The following is a 26370-nucleotide window of genomic DNA, read 5'->3' as shown; positions in this document are numbered from 1 at the left end:
GAATCAAATAGACTTACATACCTTGCTGCACAACTTTGTATATTAGAATGAGTTAACCTTTTTCCTTTAATATTATTTATCTACAATTGAGTAAATCATAAAACTAGATTTAGTAGTTGATCAACAAGTTTGGGCTACTTGATCAGACTGAAACAATGATTGACAATAAATCTATAATTGATCACATCAAGGGTGTTATTCCCACCCATTATCCTCTATTTGTGTCATATAATATGAAGCCTTCTTATAAGGTCCCCCGAAACTCCTCGGGCTTCATAACATTTGGAAAACATTATACAAAGGGATGTCACGCAATAAGCTCGTGCAATACTCAATTAAGTGTTGTATCACTATACTGTAAGTATTCTATCCTCTAAGCAGTTTCCATGATTTCTTTGCACATATCCAGTCATACCCCCTTATTTTAGTATACACAAAATAGTCCCTAAGCATCACAATGTGGAAGTACCAATATGAACTCACGGCTTCCGATCAACGACCTGTGAGTTCCAACTAACATTACATTTAAGATGCTCAAAATGAGCTCATAATAATATTTAAGGGGACTTCACTCCAGGGCTGTCCCAACAAGAACAACCATCCAGAATATATACCAAGCTCACACCATATAGAGGAAACACTCCTCAGTTCATTAACATATACAAACTTTAGCAAACTATTCAAGCACAAGAGAGGGATGAAAATTTCCATAGCTTACCTTGTTGGACAGAAACCTCACTTGCTACGATTTGGATTCTTCAAGGTTTAGGTTGTCCTCCCCGACATACCTTGATGTGAAATCAACTTATTCACTTGAATTCATTAACATAGGAGATGCTCCACTAATATGTACTTGGAATGAAAAGGGTTTTCTTTAGATTTTAATGGTGAGCGGTAAACCAAAACTCTTGGAGCTTCTATGGGTTTCCTTCGGAGTAATTTTCTGGAGAATAAGTGATGAAGGAGAAGTGATATTCTTGAGTCCTTTAGAGGCCCCTTTTGGACGTTTTGACCATATAAATTGGAGAAATTATAGGGTCTTTTACTTTAAGCAAGCAGGTGCATCCTCCTTAACTTCTGCCACAAGTTTTTAAGTAGGTGCATCACCTACTTGCCCTTTTCACTTAAAATGCAGTCCACCTATTATAAGTAGGTGCACACCTATTTTCCCTTTTCACTTAAAATGCACTCCACTTATTCTAAGTAGGTGCATCACCTACTTTTCACCTACTAGTATAATTTAGTCAAGCAAGAACCTCACTTAATTTACACTATTTTCTCAATCTTGGTTTCTTTAAAGACCTTAAAACTAATACCACTTGACCACTTTTGACTTTTACATCAATTACCACCTTGTACTATCTCGAGTTTGCCTCGTTTTGTTCACTTAGTTGTATATGTATTTGAAGGTATGGAGTATTACATTATATGTATTAATTATTATTAATTTGCTTAATTATTTTATAAAATCAACTGAAAGGAAAAATTATTTCGCCCTTTTTCTTAAATTTAATTACGCCCGTCAATCAAATACTACTCCTACAATAAGTTTATATTTTACTAAAAATTGGAACCAAAAAAGTTTAAAAGTTATTTTTAAATCAAAAACCACTTCCAAGGTGGGGGCTTAGGAATGAGACCCTCATCTTCTATATTAAAAAACCATTAAAAAATTTATGTGCAAGAGGGATATATTGTCTAACCTCTCAAAAAAATATAAGATTATTGGCCGTACCTAGGATAGCAAAATCAAATCCAATCAGTTTAAATTTGGACGGATTATTGACCTGACATTTATTAGCTTAGTCAATTTCAATCCATTAAATATTGAGTTGATATGTTACTTTAATTGACTCATGAAAAATCTTATCAAAATAATATTATTGTTTTAATTTGATATGTTGTATATAGATATAATAAAGAAAAAATAAACTTATTAGGTACTAAAATGTTTTGAAAGAACAAATAAAATAATTAAATTCAGTAGAAACATAGTTGTGTTAGGTCATGACCCGTTCTATGATCTATTATCAGACACATTTTAACCAAAGCAAAATAAAATTGGGCTAAATTTTGACCCATTTTTTTAATCATGATTCATTAAACCCCCCCGCCCCCGCCAAATTCCATCCAACATGTCCAATTGCTACCCCTAACAATCCCATAACCTTACAATTCAAAACCAATAAATTATAATTGACATTAGGTTATATACATACTAACATACATAAGGGATATTTGTCACGATCCGAGTCTACACCCTGGATGTGACCGACACTCGAGAACCATTGTTGGCCTCCAAGCGAACCCTCATCCTGGCTAACTACAAGCAGAAGACTAACTCAAGCATATAAAAGCTTAAAACTGGAAAAAAATCATAGAATTTAGATACAAAGTTTTGACTCTGAATAATAGAATATTAAACTAGCCAAAATAGGCAACTCAAATCTTTAAAACATTTAACAAAACAAACGAACAGACTTCTCAAACTCTACTGTCTATCTATGAAGCCTATACTATTACAAAATGATATCAGGACAAAACCCATAGCATCTCAAAACTACGAACTGTAAGACAAAGGTGAAGTCCTCCGGAATATAAGAAGGCTCACCAAAGCTGACTGGAATATCACATGACCTCAACGAAACGACTGTTGATGATCTTAAATACCTATATCTGCATCATGAAATGATACAGGACAAATAGCTAAATATGTGGAATGTACAAGCATGTAAGGGGAATTCTAAAGCATAAATATAGGCTTGGACTTGATAAAAAGGAAACATACTTACCTCTTCTCAACTCAATGAAACATAGTTCAACGCAATTCTGTAAAACATAGTTCAACTCAATTGAGAGAAATAGGGCTCAACTTAACAATAAGGTGCTCAATAATATAAGATGCAATATCTAGGAAGCTTTTAAAACAATAGGTGATAACTCAATTGTATGCATACAATAATAACTCAATTGTATGAAAATAAAATAATAGCTCTTACAAAAAATGCAGTATAGATGGAAAGCTTTTAAAACAGTAGATAGCAACTCAATGTGTTGAAGAATACAATAATAACTCCATTTGTAGATAAAAAATACAATATAACTCTGTGGGAGATTCTCTAACCGACAACCATCACTATGAGCTACGTGATGATATATCGTCTCGCCCACGCTTCCAAAACTGTCATATACTTTGCCGGGATTTATGAATCCTCATCTAAGTTGATCCACTAGTCTTAGCTAAAAAGCACTAAGGAATAATCTAAAAAGTATGACTCTTTCTACCTATATTGGCTACATGATTTATGGAGACTTGAGTTATATGAACTCGTCCCATATCGGTGCTCAATACTACTCCCAAAAATAGACTCTGCTCATATGTAAATATAACTCTTTCTGTGTTTTGAGATAATTACTCAAAAATCTTTCTCTTAAAAGAGATGTTACTCAAACTAGTCAAAACTCTTTTGAAAATCTCAGTTTCCTCCTCTTTTTAAATGTGAAAACATTTAATCTTGGGAATACTTAGTTCCCATTTATTCATTTTGAAAACAAATGAACTCAACGCTATTCTTTCTCAAACTCATATGCTCAAGTCTTAAAACAAGTTTTAAAAAGGTTTGCAAAAGACATGTACACAAGAATCTACTCAAAACAAATCTTAAAATTGATATGTTTCCCTCAAGAACTCCTCAATCCCCTCTTAATTCAAGAACGAAGGTAAATTCAAGAACACAAATCAAGAACATCAAACCTTCAAATTTGTAGAACGAATTTTATGTTGAAATTAACATGATTGGAGTGTGGGTGAATGACCCCAACGCTATGTGAACTCACATACCTCTTGTGACATATGATTGGAGTCTCAGTTTTGATCAATATCTATGACTCAAATAGTGCTCATAATCGAACGAACATGAATGTGCGGCTACAATGAGACCAAGTAAAGTTACATAGTCAATATGTGAACTCTTTGCATCTCGTTGTGACTAGCCAAATATCAAAATTGATTCTCTTGTGATGAACGTTGCACACTAGCGAAAGTGTGGAGTCTGTTTGACTTTGGTATCGATGCCTTGTGTGATGAGCTTATTGTGAACCATGCATGATAACACCTAGAATTTGCCCCATTGGTCCGGTCGACTAAGCAAGGATATCTCTTGATACAATCTTAGGCAACTTCGAAGAGTGTGAGCCAATTTGACATATACCTCTTTTGTGGCCTACCTTGTGAGTGTGTGAACCTCTTTTGAATACCCCTTGAGCCTTACCTTTCTTTGGAAGAAACTTGATGAAAACATGACCTTTCTTAATCCGCTACCTATAATCCTCTTGAATTGTGGTTGATCGAATAGCCAACTTAGGCCAAAAGCCTAAGTTGGGGGTGTGTTAAAGAGAGAAGGCAAGTCAAGAAGTGAAAGAAAAGTCCCCTTTAACCCATGGTGTTGAGAAAAATGGAACCCCTCCATACAAAATAAAATAGAGAAAAGAAAAGGAAAAAGTTATGAAATAAAGTTATGAGAAATATAAAAAGAAAGGGGGTTCCGAACAATCCATGAAAGGGAATAATGGGATGACTTATGAGCACTAAAGAAAATGATGAAAGAAGAGGAAAAGGAGTGTTGAAAGCACCACATTTCACAAGGATGAAAGTCATTGAGCCTAAATGACCATACCTTTGCACTAAGCCCTATTACAAGCCTTGAAAAGACCTTTTTGATCTTGAGTGAGCTGAAACAATTGTTGATTGGAAAATACCGGCAAACCTATGGGTGAAAGCATGCATTGTGTTCTTCTTTGTGAGAGTGAGCGTTGCATTTGATTCCGGAGCTTTATATGATTAAACCATTGTGTGTGAATATGGAATCATTCTTTGTGTGAGGGCATTTGAATACCTTTGTTGAGCTTGAACTTGCATTTGAAGCAAGTATAGTGAACTTGAAAATCTGTGATAATGGTGTGTCACAACTTTAGTCTTTGAGTATACAATTGATCCTTGCATGAGTAAGTTGAGCCTTGTTGTGTAAATTCATGATTGAGTCTTATGTAGAACTGTTTGAGACATCCTTTTTGAACTGCTGAACTTGAGTTCTACTTGAGGACAAGCAAAAGCTTAAGTTGGGGGTGTTGATGAGTCCATAATTTGGACTCATTTAGGGCTATATTTTAATAGAATTAGTGTCCTGAAATGTATATTTTGTCTCAATAACTAATGTAAACCCTTGAGTTTCAGGTATTTGGAGTTAGAGACAAAGCATCGACACTATTGGGCAAAAAGGAACAAAGAAAGCCTCAGGAATGAATAAATGAAGGCCTGATGATTGATGATGTCGTTCGCCAAATCGCCAATATCATTCAGCGAAATGCCAAACTGCCAAGATACAGCCTAAATTTACAGAATGCTGGAGCTAAAATGGGGGGAAATTCGGCGAGCAACAACCATACTCGGCGTATCACCGATCTAGTCGGTGAAGGACAATCAGGTCACCAAAAGTATGAATGGAGATGCAAGCAACTACTGAGAGGCAAGATAGAAGGATAATTGGTAAATCACAGAGTCATTCGGCAATCCTGACCTAGATCGCGTAAAGTTACAGTAGCCAGACCAAGGATAAGCGAAAAATGAAGGCGAGATGAAGAGAAATCAACGATTCACTGATCCGTCAGTGATACCCGACTTACTCCACCGAGTAGTCCTAAGTAGTGACATTTCAGACTTGTTTAAATTAGTTTTGGTTGGAGAGAAAAAATCATTCAGAAAGGGAGAAAAGAATTATCTAGAGAGAAAACACTACCAAAAGGGTTTAGGGGGAATTTTTAGCAAGATTTGGAAAGATATTTTGTAAGAGAGAAGATTATCACTTAAATTTCATCTATAATTTCCATTTTGTACCCAGCTATGGGAGTGATAATTATTTTTTATCTTTTTATTTTTTGAAATAAGTGGCTAAAACCCTTTTGACTTGGGGTTTTGATCATTAAGCCAATTGTTGAATTCACCTAGAGGGTGTTTGTTAATTGTGAAGAATGGTGCTAATTTGAAGTGGGTCTAAGTTGTTGCTGTATTTTGAGGTTGAGATGCGTTACTGCGCGGGTCAATTTCAGTGTTGTGCATTTGCTAGAGAGAGAGGTGTGGAACCAAGGTGGTTATATTAGCGTCCTTAGTAGTGGGTTTCCTTAGTTTCAGCTCGAGAGAGTGAAACAAGTCACCCGTCCTTTGTATCCAGCTCGAGAGAGTGGATTTGATGAGGTCAAAGAGCTGGGCTTCATTAAATCAGTGTTGAAGTTCGACAGAATTCATCATAAAATAGGGTAACTGTTCGAGAGAAAGTTACTTTATATATAGTTCGACCTATCCACATCAAATTATCCCATTATGAGTATTAACTTTTACCCATTTCGTTGAGATTCAATAATTGGTTGATCACTTGCCCAAGTTCTACTCTAATATTTGATTGCTTGTGCTGAAGTGTAAATTGAGATCTGTAGTTAAAACCCAAAATATGAGATTTCCACATTAATTGTGCAAGAATAGTTTGATTGAAGAGATCTCCGTTATCTTTCATCATTGAATTTGAAGGAAGTACTACTCCCTGTGGGATCGACTCCAACTCACGTAATTGGGTTACTATATTTACGAACGATCGTTGGCATTTAGTATTGGATGAAATGCCACTTGATACGTGAATCTGTCTTACATGGAGAATGATATCGTTATTTATAAGTACAGAAATCACTTCAAAGGCCACCATGATAAATGTTAAATCAAAGATATATTGTTATCCCATAAAGGTCCATATCACCTTGGGAATACATATCCATGATAAGGAGAAGTTACCTTGGGAATACACATCCATGATAAGGATAAGTTCATGAATAAACTTAATGGATAATCCACTTAGTTCGATGGATTTATAACACTCCCCTTGGATGTCCATAGATAATGGTCTTCGTTAAAACCTTACTAGGAAAGACCTTATGGGAAAAAATTCTAGTGAAGGAAAAAGAGTAAACATATCTTTTGATACGCATTATTTGTTGCCTCATTAAAAACCTTGCTAGTAAAATCCAGTGGGACAAAACCTTTGTCAATGAAAAAAGAGTGCAACGCGTATTGTACTCCCCTGATTAAAAAATCACTTAATTTCTTGTGATGATGTCATCCAATCTTATTTACCAACTTCTCAAATATTGACAGTGCGTTTGTGATCAAATCACATTCACAAAGATGTTGCATGATTGAACTAATCTTGATATACCATTTTTGGGTTTCATGGATATGATGAGGCTTTGAGTTAGTTGAATACATTCTTGAGAATCACTGTATTCATGACTTCGTCGTTGCAAGTAAATTGCGCATTCAACTTGTTCATACCAACAATCATCTTGTGGACATTTTCATTTGCAGTTGCTTATCTTGTAGAATAACTTCAAATAAATATCTTTGATGTCATTTCAAGGTCTTCTCGTTGGGGAGGAGCAAATCATGTCAATACACTCACTACAAATTATTTGATTGTATATAACAAGGTTCATTAGTGCCTCCAATTGACAGATGTGTGGAGTTTCATCACCAAGAAGCTGTTTATCCTTCTCTTGAGATCAAAATAAATCTTTGTTTATGTCAAGCATTCTCATAATCAATGGGGTACTCAATGAATGTGATTTATTCATATAAAATCGCATCAAAACCTTTCTGTGCATGTTGATTTATGAACAGATATTTCATTTGTCAAATTCTCAATTCGTAGGTCATGATTTTTTTTTGTCTTCCCAGGATCTTTTCATTTTATATTCCCTTCTCAAACACTCAACAACTTTTGAAATCTCTTTAAGAGTGCTAATAATGTTCAAGTCATCAACATACACAACAAATTCAGATCCTGACCTTCTCATAAAAATACAAGGACAATTAGGGTCTTTTTTTGTACCCTTTCTTCCTTGATTATTTCAATTCATATAAGGATTCTTGAAGCTTTATTAAAAAAGTTTATTTCAAGCTTTTATATATTTCAGACACCAGAGTGCTTCAAGGATTTTTATAGAACCTTTATTGTCTAGCTAGACATGACAATTATTCATTATATGCATTCAAGTTTTTCCATATGTTGTCTGATCAAATAGACATAATTGCATCCACCATAGGAGAAAACATCTCCAATAAGTTAGGACTTTCGCGAAAAACCTTTTGACCCAAGGCACAAGTTTTACTTGATATCTTATGGTTATACTATCGTATAATAATTTTTTTGTACCCCACTGACATTATACCTTTGATTTATCGACTATCAGTCCAGGACGTCAGTTTTCTAAGTAAAACAAAATATACTTGAATTATGTATTTTACTTGGCCAATCATTTATTTGTCAACACTAAATGACAAATTTGAATTCAATATCCTCGTCACAATTTATATCATTGAGTGCTACTTCATATCAAAGATACTGTCGACGACTATTTGATATAGATTCCAATATGACATAACTTATCGAGATCTCTTTATTTTTCATCATTTTTCAGGTACCTGAACCTTTTTTATGGTTTTACAAAGTGATATGTCGTGGTGCTCTTTTATAGCACTTGCCTCATCATCATGACCATATTGATAATTTGTTCCTCTCCTTCTTCAAGGAGTTTTATATTTGGAATTGATTGGTCTACCACGCTTCAGGCATATCGTAGATTCTGTCCTTCAAGGACTTCTCATTGGAGCATTTATAGTTGAATTATAACACAGGGTTGGTAAATTCATCTGGCAATTGATTTATAACATTATACAAATGAATTATTTGTTGAACTTCAAGTTCACATTTTCTTTTAACGAGGATCTAGATAATTCATAATTAACCTCACAAATAATCAGTTGGCAATCATCTATCCCCCTAATGTTAGAAAATCTAACATTCATCCCAACCTTATTTGGGAATTCATCTTTCTGTGTGGTGGGGTAATTAAAATCATAACCACACATTCAATATTTTAGATGAAAATCATTTGGTTTATGATCCTGAACAAATTTTGATAGGGGACCTTTGTTGGCTTGATGTGTTAAAGTGTTGCTACATGTTAAATAAATTCATCTCATACCAAATTTCTTTTTGGGAGATTTGTTCTCACAACTAATGGTTTAGCTATAATTAGAGGCATACAATTTCTGCTAAACCAACCAACATTATCAACATAATTTCATACTTTGGAACGTGCTCTTGATCTAACAATTTGAGCAAACGACCTTAAAAAAATAAATTTGTAAGTTGATATCAAAGCACATGTGACCATCACATAAATGTAGTTATCAAAATCATATAATTAAGATGATCCACATGGCAGGGGAACGGGCCCATATTCAACTTTTTTGTTATACGTTCCAAAACTTCAGGGGATACGATCCCAACCTTAGATGGTACAATGATCATTTTATCATAAGAATAAGCAACACAAAATATTTCTTAAATAATCTTTTATTTCTTCAATAAATAACTATGTAAATTCTCAATCACTTTTGCATCATAATTAACCGGAATGGTCAACCGGTCATGCCAACTGATCTTTATTAAAGTACACTTATAATTTATTTTTGCATGTGATTCCACCAGTATGCCCATGTTTCTGTGAACCAAACAAGAGGGGAAAAAATGGGTAACCTTTTAAATAAATATTTATAACCCTCTTTGGTTGTAGTAATCTGATGATATTAAATCTTTTCGTAATAAATAGTCTTAATATTTCTTTTCAATTCATCCCAAACTTAAAATGTTTCTTTAGAGACTTATTGTAATACCAATATTATTCCTCCGAAAATAACACAACTTGTTAGAGCTTTCAATTAATTTTCTGTACTATCACATATTTCATGACACCATCCATATGGTGAACATCTCTTTCAAGGAGAAAATTATATTATTATTGTCATGGTCAAAATTATTACAAGCAAGACATGTTTCTTGCTTTACTTTTGTCATACCATAAGTACACATTCAATGACAAATTTGCATTGCCACACAATAATATTAATTTGGTCATGGTCACGACCTTTTCATACTAGAATTACTTCTTTCTTTTTGCCATTTCGATAGTACATAATAAACATAACATAATATTTATGACATATAAACGTACACGACCATTGACCATTTCTGCCAAATAAAATTTATTTATTTCTCCCAAACCTCCCGTAGAGGTGTGTTGTGACGAATTTCAAACCATACGTGAATATGTTCTTATTCATATTCTTTCTTCACATTTTGACCTATTCACTATCAAGAGTTGGCAAACATTCACAATTCTTATTACAAGTCACAATCTGTTTAAGGAATGGAGTTATCATTTGTATCTACTTCATAAATTTGCTTTGTAAGCTCTTTGTCATGCCCCTAAATTTTATTATTTTTTGCATGACACACCTCAACATCACTTTGAAAGGTCAAGTGTACCACCACTTTATCTTCCTTCCTTTTGATGAAGGATTCAAAAAATTATTATATTATTAGATCGCACAACAATCTCGTGTGCAATGACTTTTTATATATTTTGATGATAAAAATTACCTGCACATTTTGAAGGAATATTTGGAGAACTCACAGTGTTCTTAATTTAACCACAATGATGATTATTATAATTTTCTTTTTCTTTCCATGCTCATATTCATTTGTACAATCACAATATTCACTGTAATATTTCAAACTTATCATGTACTGCTATCACATTAACATAAGAGAATGGAGCAAACCAATTGGGCGAAATTCATGACTTCTCATAAAAAATACAATTAGTTTGTCATAGTCATCATCAAATATCGTTATGGTGCATTAATTCTTAAATCCAATGTCTTATCCATATAAAGTCATCTTAGGTCATAAATCGGTGGGACATGAACCCAATGCATTATCATCATGGTGCATCAAAATTCAAATTAATGTCTTACCCTCTTGGTGTGATAGAACTTGAATCTACCGTCTCACCCTCAAACATTTTTCATTATGGTGCATCCAGACTTTAACCTGATGTCTTATCCTTTTGATGCGTTGGAACTAGAATCTATCATCTTACTCTCAATAAATTATATAGTAGCTCAGCTGCAATAGACTCATCTCAGAGCCACTTTGCTCTCACCAAATATCAATTGAATCTTTATTTCCATTTATATAATTTCCTGCACTACCTCAACAATACAATTAGTGCAACTAAATTTGGAAATATAAATCTTTAAAAAGAGAATTTATTTATTCAAATATATGTACAGACAAAATTAGTCAAATCATCTCACTTATTCGGAGGAACCGAATCTTCATATTACTACTTTCCCAATACTTGGTACAACCAACAAATTATAATTAAATGTACGCAATACTTTCTAAAGCTTACGTATGATTAGTTGATTTAATCAACTTCAATTCCTGAAAAACTACAATTACATTATTATGTAATATAAACTATTCTAATCTGTAAGTCTCAAAATAATTTAAATTAGAATAGATAGTAAATGTTATTCCCGGGATAATAGAAGCATGATGACAAACAATTTGGATGCATCTTGGAACAAGCTAACTCTGTCATAGAGTGTATCAACTTTATCGTCTCTTCCTTTCTTTCTCTAATAGAAATTTTGGGAAGGGACAAGTATACAAACTCTTCTAGTTGTTATCATGACCCAGGGGTACCCCTAGATGTAGATGGTATTTAGAACCCCGAAGGACTCCATACAAGCCACTTACCATATCATAACATAAGTAATAGAACAATAAGGGTAAAAGCACATTTCAAGCCCAAGTTTCAATTTTTCATTAAAGACTAAAGCGGAAGTCTAGACTCTAAGTCTTAACATAGTCATCTATTATAATAGATCAAATGAAAAGGGGCACAACCCATACAACATAGTCAAAAAAGGAAATACTAGAAATGAAACTACAAGTGACACATCCGTCCTCAAATCATGAGGAGTTACCACAAGCTATGAGAATAGTCGAATCCAAGCTTTAGCCCAATGATGACCGCCTTAAGAACTGGACCCCACACTTTGGAAAAGTATAGGAAAAGTAGGCATTAGTACAAAAATGCACTAAGTATGATAGCCATGCATAAAAACCTTGAAAACGTGCTAAAAAGGACATTATAGTTGAAAACATGCACTTTACCAACTTTAAAGATCATCATGAAGAAAGTGGAAAAGAGCATAAGTCATAAGCATATTCAACATAGGCATAATCATCATAAAAGGAACACTTCAAAAACAACCTTAAAGCTTACTTGTGCAATGCATGAATAAGACCCCATAAATCTCATCCATGCTAAGTAATCCTTTTTAGGCCATCATTCATATCCTTGTTCATATTGAGTAACCATAGAACATAACTCATATTCTTATTCATATCAATGTTGTGGGAAATAAGCCTTAACCGACATGAGACCATGTGAGCTAAACATGGAATCCGGTGACTCTCACACTGAAAAGGGTTGGTCTACTTGCCTAAGGTAGAACTGGTAACTTTAGCTGAGGTGGATTCAGTAGCTAATGACCTATGAGGGTACATAGTTTATGGGATAATGAGATTGCTACTAGAAACCCGGACTCAACTAAGGTAGAAAAATTCCATCTCATGAGACATACTTTAGGAACCCGGACTCAACTAAGGTATAAGGAACCCATTTGGAAAGCCAGACTCAACTAGTATAAAAGCTTTCCTTGGAAGCCAGACTCAACTAGGGTAGAAGCTTCCATATCATATACAATATCCACTCGGAACTAAGGTTGAAAGGTTATTCTCACCTATTCATGGAAGAATTTCTTGACACTCAATTCAACATAATTCATAAGATAGCTCATAGATTGAATAGGTGAGAATAACCTTTCAACCTTAGATTCATCATATTGTGAGAAAACCATTCACATCATATCATATTCATACATGGGTGTGTAAATGAGAATAACCTTTCAACAACACACAATAAGATCATAATCATAATCACTTTTCTCTCAGTGTTCATAAAGCATAAACATAAATCTAATAACCATACTTAATTCTCATACCTTGAGATTCAAGGATCATAGATCATATTCAATCAACACATCTAGAATTCACTACATTAGACATGGATATAATCATAATTCAAGTAGTTCAATTACTACATGCATAATTCTATAATATTCTACTTGCATCAATCAATACCCACACTTTGAGATCCAGTTTGGGAGAATAGGGGAATTCATGAATTCTTGGAGAATTCAACATAAAACCATATAAAATCATAAATTTATCCATAATAAAATATAATTCAATCATTAAAAATTAATTTGAAAGGAATCCATGAGATTGAAGTCAAACCCTAACCTTCGCGATTTCTAACTTTGAAATTAGGGGTTTTGAAGGGGCTCCATGGATGAATTATATCCATGGATGAAGAGCTACCATACCTTAGCAATGAAATCCAGCGAATTTGAGTAGAAAAACTTGCTCCTTGAACCCTAGCCCCAACTTCCTTCTTCTTTTTCCTTGATGTTCTAGAGGGAGAAATTTTGGTGAAGAGTTGGTTTTGTTTTGGGCTTTAGAAATAATGAGGAAGATGACTTAATTTAGGGGTCTAAAATACATATATAGTTAGTCTAATTTAGAGTAAAACAATGTCACATTATATTAATTAAAATCGGAAAACCCCAAAGTGCCCCTAGACTTAAGTGCCAAAAACAGTTCTAGGCATCACCCACGACCCCCGCAAAGACGGACCGTGGTTGGACCCACGGCCCGAGCTGGTGAAACATCGGTCGAGGTTCAGAGTGTGGATTTTGGGGGCTTGACCTATGGCCCCCTCACCCACGATCGTGGACTGACCCACGAGGCGTAGGTCACCTCCGTGGGTCACTTTCCAGGCAGAATTTAGAGGTCCTCCTCAAGGACCCATGGTTGGTCCTTGGGGGTCGTACATTGACGTTCCAACATGAAACCTTTTATATTTAGGTACAGGGAGTTACATATAAGACTCTAACCCTAACGTCAAGCTCTAGATTAGCCTACTAGTTTTCGGGGTGTTACAATATCTCCCTCTTGGGAACATTCGTCCTTGAATGATTATCTAATCACTTTACGGAATTAAAGACTCAAGACTTAGCAGCCCATCATGCATGCAACATCAAAATAATGCACAATTCAAACGAGGAAACTTCAACTCCATCTCAATTACAATCAATGCAACACAAGGAAGTGGGAACTACATCTAACAACCCATTATGCATGAAAGCTCAACACAAGTTCATGGAGCCTTTATGCCATACATTTTCAAAAAGCATAACTAAAGAATGTTCAACAATTCATCTCATGTAGCATATAGGCAATTCTTATTCATATCACAACAACATGACTAAAATCAATCATAAAACTCATTTTCTCACCAAACGTATATTTCTTTATCAAGAACATGCATAACATAAGGAAATCATAAAAAAACTCATATAACACACATGACTCTCAAAACAAGGAAAATTCAAGAGGAACTACTTACCTCAATCTAGGGTAGGAGTAGAAGGAAAAAGATGAGGATAGCGGGACTTCATATCGGCCTCGGCCTCCCAAGTAGCTCCCTCAACTAAGTGATTTCTCCATAAAACCTTCACGGATGCTATTTCCTTGTTTCTCAACCTTTTAACTTGCCGATCTAGATCTCTACCGAAACTTCCTCATATGAACAACTTTCATCAACCCCCAACCCTTCTAATGGGATAATGGATGTCGGATCTCCAATACTCTTCTTGATCATGGAAACATGAAACACTAGGCGCACCGGAGCGAACTCATTTGACAAATCCATCTTATAGGCAACTTTCCCAACACATTCAAAATTTGGTATGGGCCCACATACCGGGGGTAAGTTTTCCCTTCTTGCCAAACCTCATCACACCTTTCATAGGTGAGATTTTTAGATAGACCCAATCATTAACCTCAAATTCTAGGTCCATTCTTCTCACATCGGGATAAGACTTATGTCTACTTTGAGCCGTTCTCAACCTTTCTCTAATGAATCAGACCTTCTCAATGGCCTCATAAACCAAAAAGGGACCAATTAGATCAATTTCACCTACTTCAACCATCCAATGGGAGACCCACATCTCCTACTATACAAGGCTTCAAAGGGGCCATACCAATACTTGAATGATAGCTATTATTAAAGGTGAATTCTATTAATGGCAAGTGGTCATCCCAATTACCCTTGAAGTCTATAACATACTCCCTTAACATATCTTCCAATGTTTGAATGGTACGCTCCGCTTTCCCATCGGTTTGGGAATGAAAAGCTGTGCTAAGCTTAACCTTCGTGCCAAGAACATTTTGGAATGACTTCCAAAAGTGTGAAGTAAATTGAGTACCCCAATAGGAAATAATGGATAAGGGAACCCCATGCAACTTTACTATCTCTCTTATATACAACTTGGCATAGTATTCCGCCGAAAAAGAAACCTTGATGGGAATAAAGTGGGCTGCTTTTGTCATCTGGTCTATAATGACCCAAATAGAATCATGTTGCCTTCAAGTGCGAGGCAAACCCACAATAAAATCCATGTTCACATCCTCCCACTTCCAAGTGGGAATACTTATATCTTGGGACAAGCCTCCCGGCCTTTGATTCTCAACCTTAACTTGTTGACAATTCAGACATTTTGCTACAAATCCCGCAATATCTTTCTTCATTCCGTTCCACCAATAGACTTCCCGTAGATCACAATACATCTTGGTGGCTCCTAGGTGAATAGAATATCGAGAACTATGAGCTTCCTCTAAAATTTGTTCCCTTAGATTATCAACATACGGAAAACATAATCTACCTTGGTAACGAAGAACACCATATCCCCCTTCGGAGAAAGCCTCTACGGACTTCTTAAGCATAGCCGCTTTCATTTATACCAAAATAGGATTAAGGTATTGCTTTGCCTTCACATCCATTACAAAGGACGATTCAGACCCATTCTGAGCCATGACACCACCCTTGGTGGAATCCACTAGATGAACACCTAACTGGGCCAACCTATGAATATCATGAACCAACTCTTTCTTACCATCATCAACATGAGCCACACTACCCATAAACAATCGACTAAGAGCATCTGCTACCACATTAACCTTGCCGGGGTGATAACGAACACTCATGTCATAATCCTTCAATAATTCTAGCCACCTTCTTTGGCGAAGATTCAAGTCCTTTAAACTAAACACATATTGTAAGCTCTTGTGATTGGTAAACACATCAACATGCACCCCATATAGATAATGCCTCCATATCTTTAAGGCAAAAACAACCGCCGCTAACTCAAGGTCATTGGTAGGATAATTCTTCTCATGGACTTTAAGTTTCCTTGAATCATAGGCAATCACTTTACCATTTTGCATAAGTACACATCCCACCCTAACTCTAGAGGCATCACAATACACTACGAAACCATTTGTACCTTCTGATAAGGTCAACATCAGAGCGGAAGTAAGTGTATCTTTCAACTCTTGGAAAATTTTCTCACAAGCTTCCGACCACACAAACTTAGCCTTCTTTTGAGTCAAAAGCCGTCAATGGAGAAGATATGGAGGAAAATCCCTCAACAAACCTTCTATATTAACCGGCCAAACCCAAAAAGCTTCTAATGTTGGAAGGAGTTAGAGGTCTAGGCCAACTCTTGATCGCATCCATTTTCTTAGGATCGACCTCAATACCCTCACTTGACATAATATGACCAAGGAAAGCCAAAGATCTCAACCAAAACTCACACTTGCTAAACTTTGCGATAAGTTGATGGTCCTAAAGAACTTCCAATACAACCATCAAATGGTCAACATGCTCATGCTCACTCCTTGAATAGATCAAATTATCATCAATAAACATAATCACAAACATGTCAAGATATTGTCGGAACACTCTATTCATTAAGTCCATGAACGCCGCTGAAGCGTTAGTCAAACCAAATGACATCACTAGAAACTCATAGTGACCATATCGAGTTTGGAAAGCCGTCTTTGGAATATCAACCCCTCTCACCCTCAATTGGTGATAACCAAAATGAAGATCAATCTTAAAGAAACATCTAGACCATTGAAGTTGGTCAAACTAGTCATCGATTCTTGGAAGGGAATACTTGTTCTTAATGGTTACCTTGTTCAATTAGCGATAATCGATGCACATTCTAAGAGCCCCATCCTTCTTTCTAACAAACAACACCGGAGCACCCCATGGAGAGATACTCGGCTGAATAAAACCCTTGTCTAATAGATCCTTCAATTGTTCTTTCAACTCGTTTAACTCGGCTGGAGCCATTCTATAAGGAGGAATGGAGATAGGTTGTGTATTCGGAAGAAGGTCAATACCAAAATCTATTTCGCTCTTGGTCACCTCAGGTTTGGAGAGCATAGAAGCGGTTTTGGTTTGGAGCATTAACGTTTGAACCACTAGGAGGAGCTTGCTTGCCCTCTCTTCTTTGAACCTTAAGCATCAGACAATCTCTCATTTTGTGACCACTCTTCCCACAACCATAGCAACCATCTGTGCGAACTAGGCACTTACTGTAACAACCCGAGCCTATACCCTAGAAGTTACATGACATACTTGACCCCAAAAGGGTCTCGTACAAGCCTCTTAGCATTCATAACATTCGATATATAGAAATAGTGTGGAATTAAAACTTATTTAAATCCAAACATTCAAACTTCATTTAAAAACACTTTAAAAACATAGCGGAAGTCTACTAAAGTCTCACTTGGCCATCTAAACAAAGTCTTGAAAACTAAAGTAGGGACACAACCCTTTACAATCAAAAGACTAGAATTGTCTATTACATGAAAAGGAAAGAAACTTCAAAAGACACTTGTCCTCGATCTATGAGGACATACCACTTTAGCCTTGGAGGAAAACTCAATCCAAGCACTTCAATCTAGATAGAAGTAGTCACTTACTGGAACTTACACTTGTAGTAAAATAAGAGAAATATGGGTTAGCACACAAAAAATGTACTAAGTATGATGACCATGCAAAAACATGGACATTTTGGTTGGAAACTATGCATTATGCCACTTTTTAGAAATATCATGAACAATAGCATAAGAGTCATCAAATACAAGTATAATCATCATACAGGTCCTAACATCATATTTGAACAATATCAACATGTAAACCATTACCTTCACCTTAGACATTCACCTCAAGTAACCCTCATGATATACCTTGTGCAATGTATGGATAGTGTTCCATACCACTATCCACACTAAGGCACCATATTAAGGTCACCAAAAGTGAACTTACCATTCATTCCTTTTCACCTTTACACAATATCCATAATTAAGAGGCATAACATTTCATAAGACATGAAAAGGGAAAATGACTCACAATATAACCCAAATATAGCATGCTTCATCACAATAAGCATTCAAGAGTCAACATTCTTCAAGACTTCATTTAGAACTTTCATACAATAGTCATTAAGACTTAGAGTACTCACTATGAACCACTCAAAGCCTACTCGTGCAATGTATAGATGACATCCCATATTACCACCCACACTTCATAGAACTTCTCAAGAAACCACAATGCACATCTCACATGATGGGAATAGGCATTAACCGACATAGACTATGAGAGCTAACCATGGAATCCGGTGTCGTATGACCCCACACCATACAAAGGTGTTCTACCTGCCTAAGGTAGAACTAGGTACATTTAGCTTGGATGAAATCCACTGGCTAAAATCCCATGTGGGCACATAGTTATGGGATATGAAAGATGTTCATTGAAATTCGGTCGAAAGGGCCACCACCATTAGGTCTACCGTTTCAAGGTTTAATATCACATTGGTTCCTAGACTCATCATGAAGGGCTACCAACATTAGGTCTATTGGTTCAAGACATAGCCTAGAATACTCCATCATTCATTCATTCATTCATGAAAGGCTACCAACATTAGGTCTACCAATTCAAGACATTAATACATCAAGTCAAGATACATTCATCAGAAAAGGATGCCTAAGCCTACCAATTCAATATATATATATAGAAGACAACACTTCACATTCCATCATCATCATACATGAGTGTCAAATTAAGAAATAGACTTTTAATGCTAACAAAAATACATTCAATACAAGATCACCTTAACTTCATTAGAATCTCATTCATATACTTAGTAAGAAAACACCTCCGCCTTTCAAGTGGATCAATAGGTCAAGCAAAATTCTACTTCAACATGAAATTTATTCATAACTTGCCTTTAAGGCCATGAATATCAAATCATCAACACACCAACAATTTACCATAATTAAGGCATAGACAATGATACAATTCAGTAACCCAAGAAATATAGACATATTACAATCATAAGCTTTCATAATCAACAAACCCAGTTCATAAAGGCACAATTTAGGAATTGAGAGAAATCATGGGTTCATAGAGTATTTCCTTCATAAATAATCAATTAAACACCAATACAACCATAATATGACATTAGTAACCATTTGAAATCGTTTGAAGAAAGAGCCCATGAGGTTGAGTAAAACCCTAAGTTTTTCATGAACTTGAAAACTTTGAAAACTTCTTTGAAATTGACTATAGGGCGAAAGCTAACCCTAGATGAAGGATCACCATACCTTGCTTAAGATTCCCCAATAAATTTGATGTAGAAATGCCTTGAATCAAAACCCTAGATCTCACTTCTTCTTCTTCCTTGAGTTAGAGAGAGAAATACTGAGAGGAGAAGAACTTTGGGGTTTTGATTTGGGTGTTTTGAATAATGGGGTAAAATAGGTGTTAAAAGACTTAGACCTATATATATATATATTATATGATTTGATATATAACTATTTAAAACAACCCCACATCATTACAACTTAAATACAAAATTACCAAAATGGACTTCACTTGATAGCCCTGTCCAGGTCCACGACTACTAGGATGGTCCATGAAGGGGACCACAGTTATGGTGGCGCCCGTGGTCCTCTAGGCAGTAGCTCCAATTTCTTGCCAAGCCTTAATGAGGCCAATGCATGATCACAGGGCCTCCCACGATCTGTAGTGGAGGTCGTGGTCTAGACTTAGACTCATGGATGCAAGGCCTTGGAGCCTTGACACCAAGTCACCTTCACGCCTAACTTCACGCCTCGTCAAGGGCACTATAACCTGTTGTGGTACCCGTGGTCCCTTGATCAGTAGCTCCTCAACTTTACCCCATCCCTACCAAGCTAAGACAACCCCAAGAGCCTTCCCACGGCCTGTGGTCATGACCACGAGTCGTGAAGTGGCTCGTGAAGGGGAGGCTTGACTTGGCACTAAACTAGGGCACACTGCCTTGCAACCATGGGTGGCACCATAGCTCGTGGTGCCCACCACGGGTCGTGAAGACCCTCGTGGTAATGTGAGGCAGTGGCTAGGCCTAGTTTTTTTGGTAGCGTTGGCCCCTCACGATGGCCTATACCCAAAACCCCTAGCCCTTGCCCTTAACTCATGACGTTAACCCTCACGTTTAGGCTCTAGTTTAACCTATCATTTTCCGAGTCGTTACATTATGCCCCACTTAGGAACATTCGTCCTCGAATGACACTTTAAACACTTTAAGGGATACCGACTCAAGACTAGCAGTCCAACAATTATGACACATTAATACAAATGTAGAATCATAGGAGGAAACATCAACTCCACATCAATAAGTTCAATGCAATACAAGAAAGTAGGAACTACATGTACAAACTCATTATGGAACAAAACATCAACATTTCTCATTTCGTTGGAGGAACTTCCTTCTCCAACTCACATCATGCTCATTACAACATCATAGGGCAATCATGCAAATCTTTCCAACAACACATTTAAACATGCTCAACAAGTCAACTCATGAAACATTTAGGCAACTCATCATAGATGCATATCAACATGAGGAACACAATCATGAAAACTCATTTTCTCATATAAACATAAATCTCATTAAAACATGCATAACATAAGGAGATCATCCAAACACATTTCCACACATGACTCCAAAACATGATACAAGCTACAAGGAAATCTTGGTCTCAAGCTTGAATAAGAATAGAAGAAAGTGACAAGGATGTCAAAACTCACCATAACCTACTATTCAACATACCATCCCCCACTTAGGAGAAAACCCCACTAAGGCTAATCATGAAAAACAACATAGGAACCTCAACTAGGCATTCATGACCATAAGGAACTATTACTTACCGATGCTTTCATCCGGATTAGCTCCTTTGTCCTTGTTAGCTTAACGCACATAGAATCTTCTTTGGAGCATCAATATCGAGGTCACTAAGAGAAGCTTTTTTGGCCTCCCTTTCTCTAGCCGTAAGAGTAGGACAATCTTTCATTTGGTGATCATCACACCCATAGCACCCACTAGTACCGGCTAGGCATTTCCCAAAATGCTTTTTTCCACAATTGTGGCAAGTAAGTTTAGAAAATTGAGACCCACCACCTCTCTCTTGGTTAACCTTAGGAACACTTGAAGAATCTTGGTTTGGAGCTCCCTTCTTGAACCTAGGTTGACCTTGCTCATCGGGCCTAGACCTCTTCACCTCCCTATTCTTCCTCTTAAGCTTGGACTCCTCAATAGATTGAGCATACACCATATGTCTAGAAAGGTTCATGTCAACATGGAGCATCGTCGTATGACACTCTTCCTCAATTAGGTCGGATATACCCGTAACAAAGCGACTCATCTCATCCCTAAGGTTTGACACCAAAGATGGGGCATACTTAGACAATTGGGTAAAATTTAAGAAGTACTCTTGAACATTCATGTTACCTTGCCTAAGGTTGATAAACTCCTCTACCTTAACCTCCCTCTTCTCACGGGGAAAGTACCTACCAAGGAATGCTTCCTTAAACAGCTCCCATTCTATGGGACCCGCTCCAACCGGCCTATTGGCCTTCCATTGAGAAAAACAAATTTGGGCAACGTCCTTCAATTGATAGGCGGCAGGTTCCGATTTTTCAATAGAAGTCACCCCCATAGCATTGACTATTTTATACACCTCATCCAAAAACTCTTGGGGATCCTCTACCACCTTAGAACCTAGGAAAACTGGAAGGTTCATCATCGATCCTCTTTTCACCTCCCTATTCTTTTCTTTGAGTTTCTCATCCTCCATTTCTTGGGCATACACCATAAGATGTGAGATATCCATATCATGATGGAGCATTACCGTACGACATTCTTTGACTACTAAGTCTGGCACACCCATCAAATAACTACTCATCATATCCCTTGAATCTGCCACTATAGCTGGAGCATACTTGGACAATTGAGTAAACTTTAGAGAATACTCTTTCACACTCATACCTCCTTGACGAAGGTTAATGAACTCGTCCACCTTAGCTTTCCTCAACTCTTGAGGAAAGAACCTATCAAGAAATGCCGACTTAAATAATTCTCACTCTATGGGACCCGCTCCTACCGGCCTACTATTATTCCATTGATTGTACCATACTTGAGCAACACCTTTCAATTGGTAAGCGGCTAACTCCGCTTTCTCTACCGAAGTCACCCTCATAATAGCAAGTACTTTATAAACCTCTTCCATAAATTCTTGAGGATTCTTCTCCACTTTGGAGACATGAAACTCAAGGGGGTTTATTCCTGCAAAATCCCTCACTCTCGAAGCTGCCGAATTCACAGGAGCAATCACCTCTCTATTGGCTTGGGCCGTCACAGCTTGGGCATCATTCGTCACAACTTGAGCTTGAGCCATCATGGCTTGGGCCAACATTTGAAAAGCCGACCTAATCTCTATATTCAACATATACAAAGGATCAATCGGAGCTTGAGGAACTTGAGGAGGAGCTCTTTCATTCACATTGTCTTCCTCAACCCTTCTTGCAAATGCCCTTTGAGTAGTCATATCATGTAGACCATCGAATAAAGATTAGAAGAAAGACCTTATAGAGTTAAACTCTCTCACATGACTTATGAGTAATGAAAGAAGTGGAATTTCCTAAGCATCTTGTAGATTCTCATTCATAAATGTGGTGCGCTTCACACTCTTGAACAAGACTCTAATAGACGTGGCATATGAGACATGACATGATCCTAGAATCATTCTAAACCTTGTGCTCTGATACCAGGTTTGTCATGACCCAGGGATATCTCGTAGATGTAATATGGCGTATACAACCCCGAAGGACTCCATACAAGCCACTTAGCATATCATAACATAAGTAATAGAACAATAAGAGAAAACACATTTCAAGTCCAAGTCTAAAATTCTCATAAAAGACAAAAGCGGAAGTCTAGACTCTAAGTCTGAACATAGCCATCTATTACAATAGTTCAAATGAAAAGGGGCACAACCCATACAACATAGTCCGAAAATGAAATACTAGAAATGAAACTACAAGTGACACATCCGCCCTTGAATCATAAGGACTCACCACAAACTAGGAGAATAGTCGGATCCAATCTTTAGCCTAATGGACCGCCTTAAGAACCGGACCCTACACTTGGGAAAAGTATAGGAACAGTAAGTGTTAGTACAAAAATGCACTAAGTATGATAGCCATGCATAACAACCTTGAAAACATGTTAAAAACGACATTTTAATTGAAAACATGCACTTTACCAAGTTTAAAGATTATCATGCATAAAGTGGAAAAGAGCATAAGTTATAAGCATATTCAACATAGTCATAATCATCATAAAAGGAACACTTCATAAACAACCTTAAAGCTTACTTGTGCAATGCATGAATATTACACCATAAATCTCACCCATGCTAAGTAATCCTTTTTAGGCCATCATTCATATCCTTGTTCATATTGAGTACCATAGTTCATAACTCATAATCTTATTCATATCAATGTTGTGGGAAATAAGCCTTAACCGACATGAGACCATGTGAGCTAAACATGGAATCCAGTGACTCCCACACCGAAAAGGGTTGGTTTAGTTGCCTAAGGTAGAACCGATAACTTTAGCTTAGGTGGATCCCCTAGCTAATAACCTATGAGGGTACATAGTTTATGGGATAATGAGATTGCTACTAGAAACCCGGACTTAACTAAGGTAGAAGTCTTTCATATCAAAAGTCATACGTTGGGAACCCGGACTCAACTAAGGTATAAGGAACCCATTTGGAAAGCTGGACTCAACTAGTGTAAAAGCTTTCCTTGGAAGCCGGACTCAACTAGGGAAGAAGATTCCATCTCATATACAATATCCACTCGGTTATAAGCATTAATATCACGGAGTACTTATTAAGTCTTGACCTAAGTTCATAATCATGGAAGAATGTCTTGACACTCAATCCAACATAATTCATAGGATAGCTCATAGATTCAATTGGTCAGAATATCCTTTCAACCTTATAATCATCATATTGTGAGAAAACCATTCACATCATATTATTTTGATATATAGGTGTGTAAATGAGAATAACCTTTCTACAACACACAACAAAATCATAATCATTATCACTTTACTCTCAAAGTGTTCATAAAGCATATACATAAATCTCATAATCAATACTCAGACTTTAAGATCCAATTTGGGAGAATAGGGGTATTCATATATTCTTAGGAAATTAAACATACATATAAAATCATCAATATATCCATAATAAAACTTAATTCAATCATTAAAAATGAATTTGAAAGGAATCCATGAGATTGAAGTCAAACCCTAACTTTTGGAATTTCTAACTTTTAAATTGGGAGTTTTAAAGGGGCTCCACAGATGAATTATATCCATGGATGAAGAGCTACCATACATTAGCAATGAAATCCAACGAATTTGAGTAGAAAAACTTGCTCCTTGAACCCTAGCCCCAACTTCCTTCTTCTTCTTCCTTGAAGTTCTAAAGAGAGAATTTTTGGTGAAGAGTTGGTTTTGCTTTGGGATTCAGAAATAATGATGAAGATGACTTAATTTAGGGGTCTAAAATATTTATATAGTTAATCTAATTTAGAGTAAATTGACGTCACTTAATATTAATTAAAACCGGATAACCCCAAAGTGCCCCAAGACTTAACTGCCAAAAAATAGTTCCAAGCCTCACCCACGACCCCCCCCCACAGACGGACCGTGGTGGGACTCATGGCCCGTGCTGGTGAAGTGTGGGTCGAGGTTCAGAGAGAGGATTTTCAGGGGTTGACCTACAACCCTCCACCCACGATCGTGGACTGACCCAAAAGTCATAGGTCACTTTCGTGGGTCACTGTCCAGGCAGAATTACTACTAAAAAACTGCCAAAAAGCGATGGACTACGTCACTTTTTTGCCAAAAGCGACACAGTCAATCTCGTCGCTTTTTGGCTCAACGCTTTTCCAAAAGCGACGAACAGTGTCGCCAAAAAGCGCTTTTAATTTTTTATTTTTAAAAAATTTTATTTTTAAAAATGCGACGCCGTCCGTCGCTTTTTTTATTTTTAATTTTAAAAAAGACATGAAGTCCGTTGCTTTAATTAATTTTTAATTTTTTTAGAATCTTGAAAAGCGACGGACAATAAGACGCCGTCTGTCACTTTTTTGGAAATAAAATTTTGAAAAATCCAGAAAAGCGACCAACTAAAGGACCCTGTCCGTCGATTTTCTGGGTTTTTCAAAAAATAAAATCCAGAAAAGCGACGGACAAAACCACCCTGTCCATCGCCTTTTCTGCAACAATTTTTACAACAGAAACTGCTAGTTTCTTCTGCCCACCTGCAAAAGGAATTCAATTCATATCAGCCCCAGTCAAACACAAAATACTATAAAGAAGCTACACAAAATATAAAACAACAAACTTAAATTAACATTCAAAAATTGTGATTTTAAAAGACTTATAAAGTCTTTTCAAAATTTCGTTTCAAAATTACAAATAGTTCATAAAGACTATATTTTATCAAGATTTCTAAAGTTCAACCTAATAATTAGTTCATAAATTCTATAAATCAAGATTTCTAAAGTTCACAACGTAAAGTTTAAAATCCTACAATAATTCAAGATTTCTAAAGTTCACAACTTAAAGTTCTAAAATTCCACAATAATTCTAGATTTCTAAAGTTCACAACCTAAAGTTCTAAAATCCTAAAATAATTCAAGATTTCTAAAGTTCACAGCCTAAAGTTCTAAAATCCCACAATAATTCAAGTACTCTAAAGTTCACAACTTAAAGTTCTAAAATGCTACAAAAATTTAAGTTTTCTAAAATTCATAACTTAAAGTTCTAAAATTCTACAATAATTCAAGATTTCTAACGTTTCACAACCTAAAGTTCTAAAATCCTAAAATAATTCAAGATTTCTAAAGTTCACAACCTAAAGTTCTAAAATCCTACAAAAATTAAAGTTTTCTAAAATTCATAACTTAAAGTTCTAAAATTCTACAATAATTCAAGATTTCTAACGCTCACAACCTTATAAAGTTCTA

Source organism: Solanum tuberosum, unplaced genomic scaffold (assembly GCF_000226075.1).
Source record: "Solanum tuberosum cultivar DM 1-3 516 R44 unplaced genomic scaffold, SolTub_3.0 scf00030, whole genome shotgun sequence".
NCBI lineage: Eukaryota > Viridiplantae > Streptophyta > Magnoliopsida > Solanales > Solanaceae > Solanum > Solanum tuberosum.
This window is presented reverse-complemented; position numbering follows the sequence as displayed.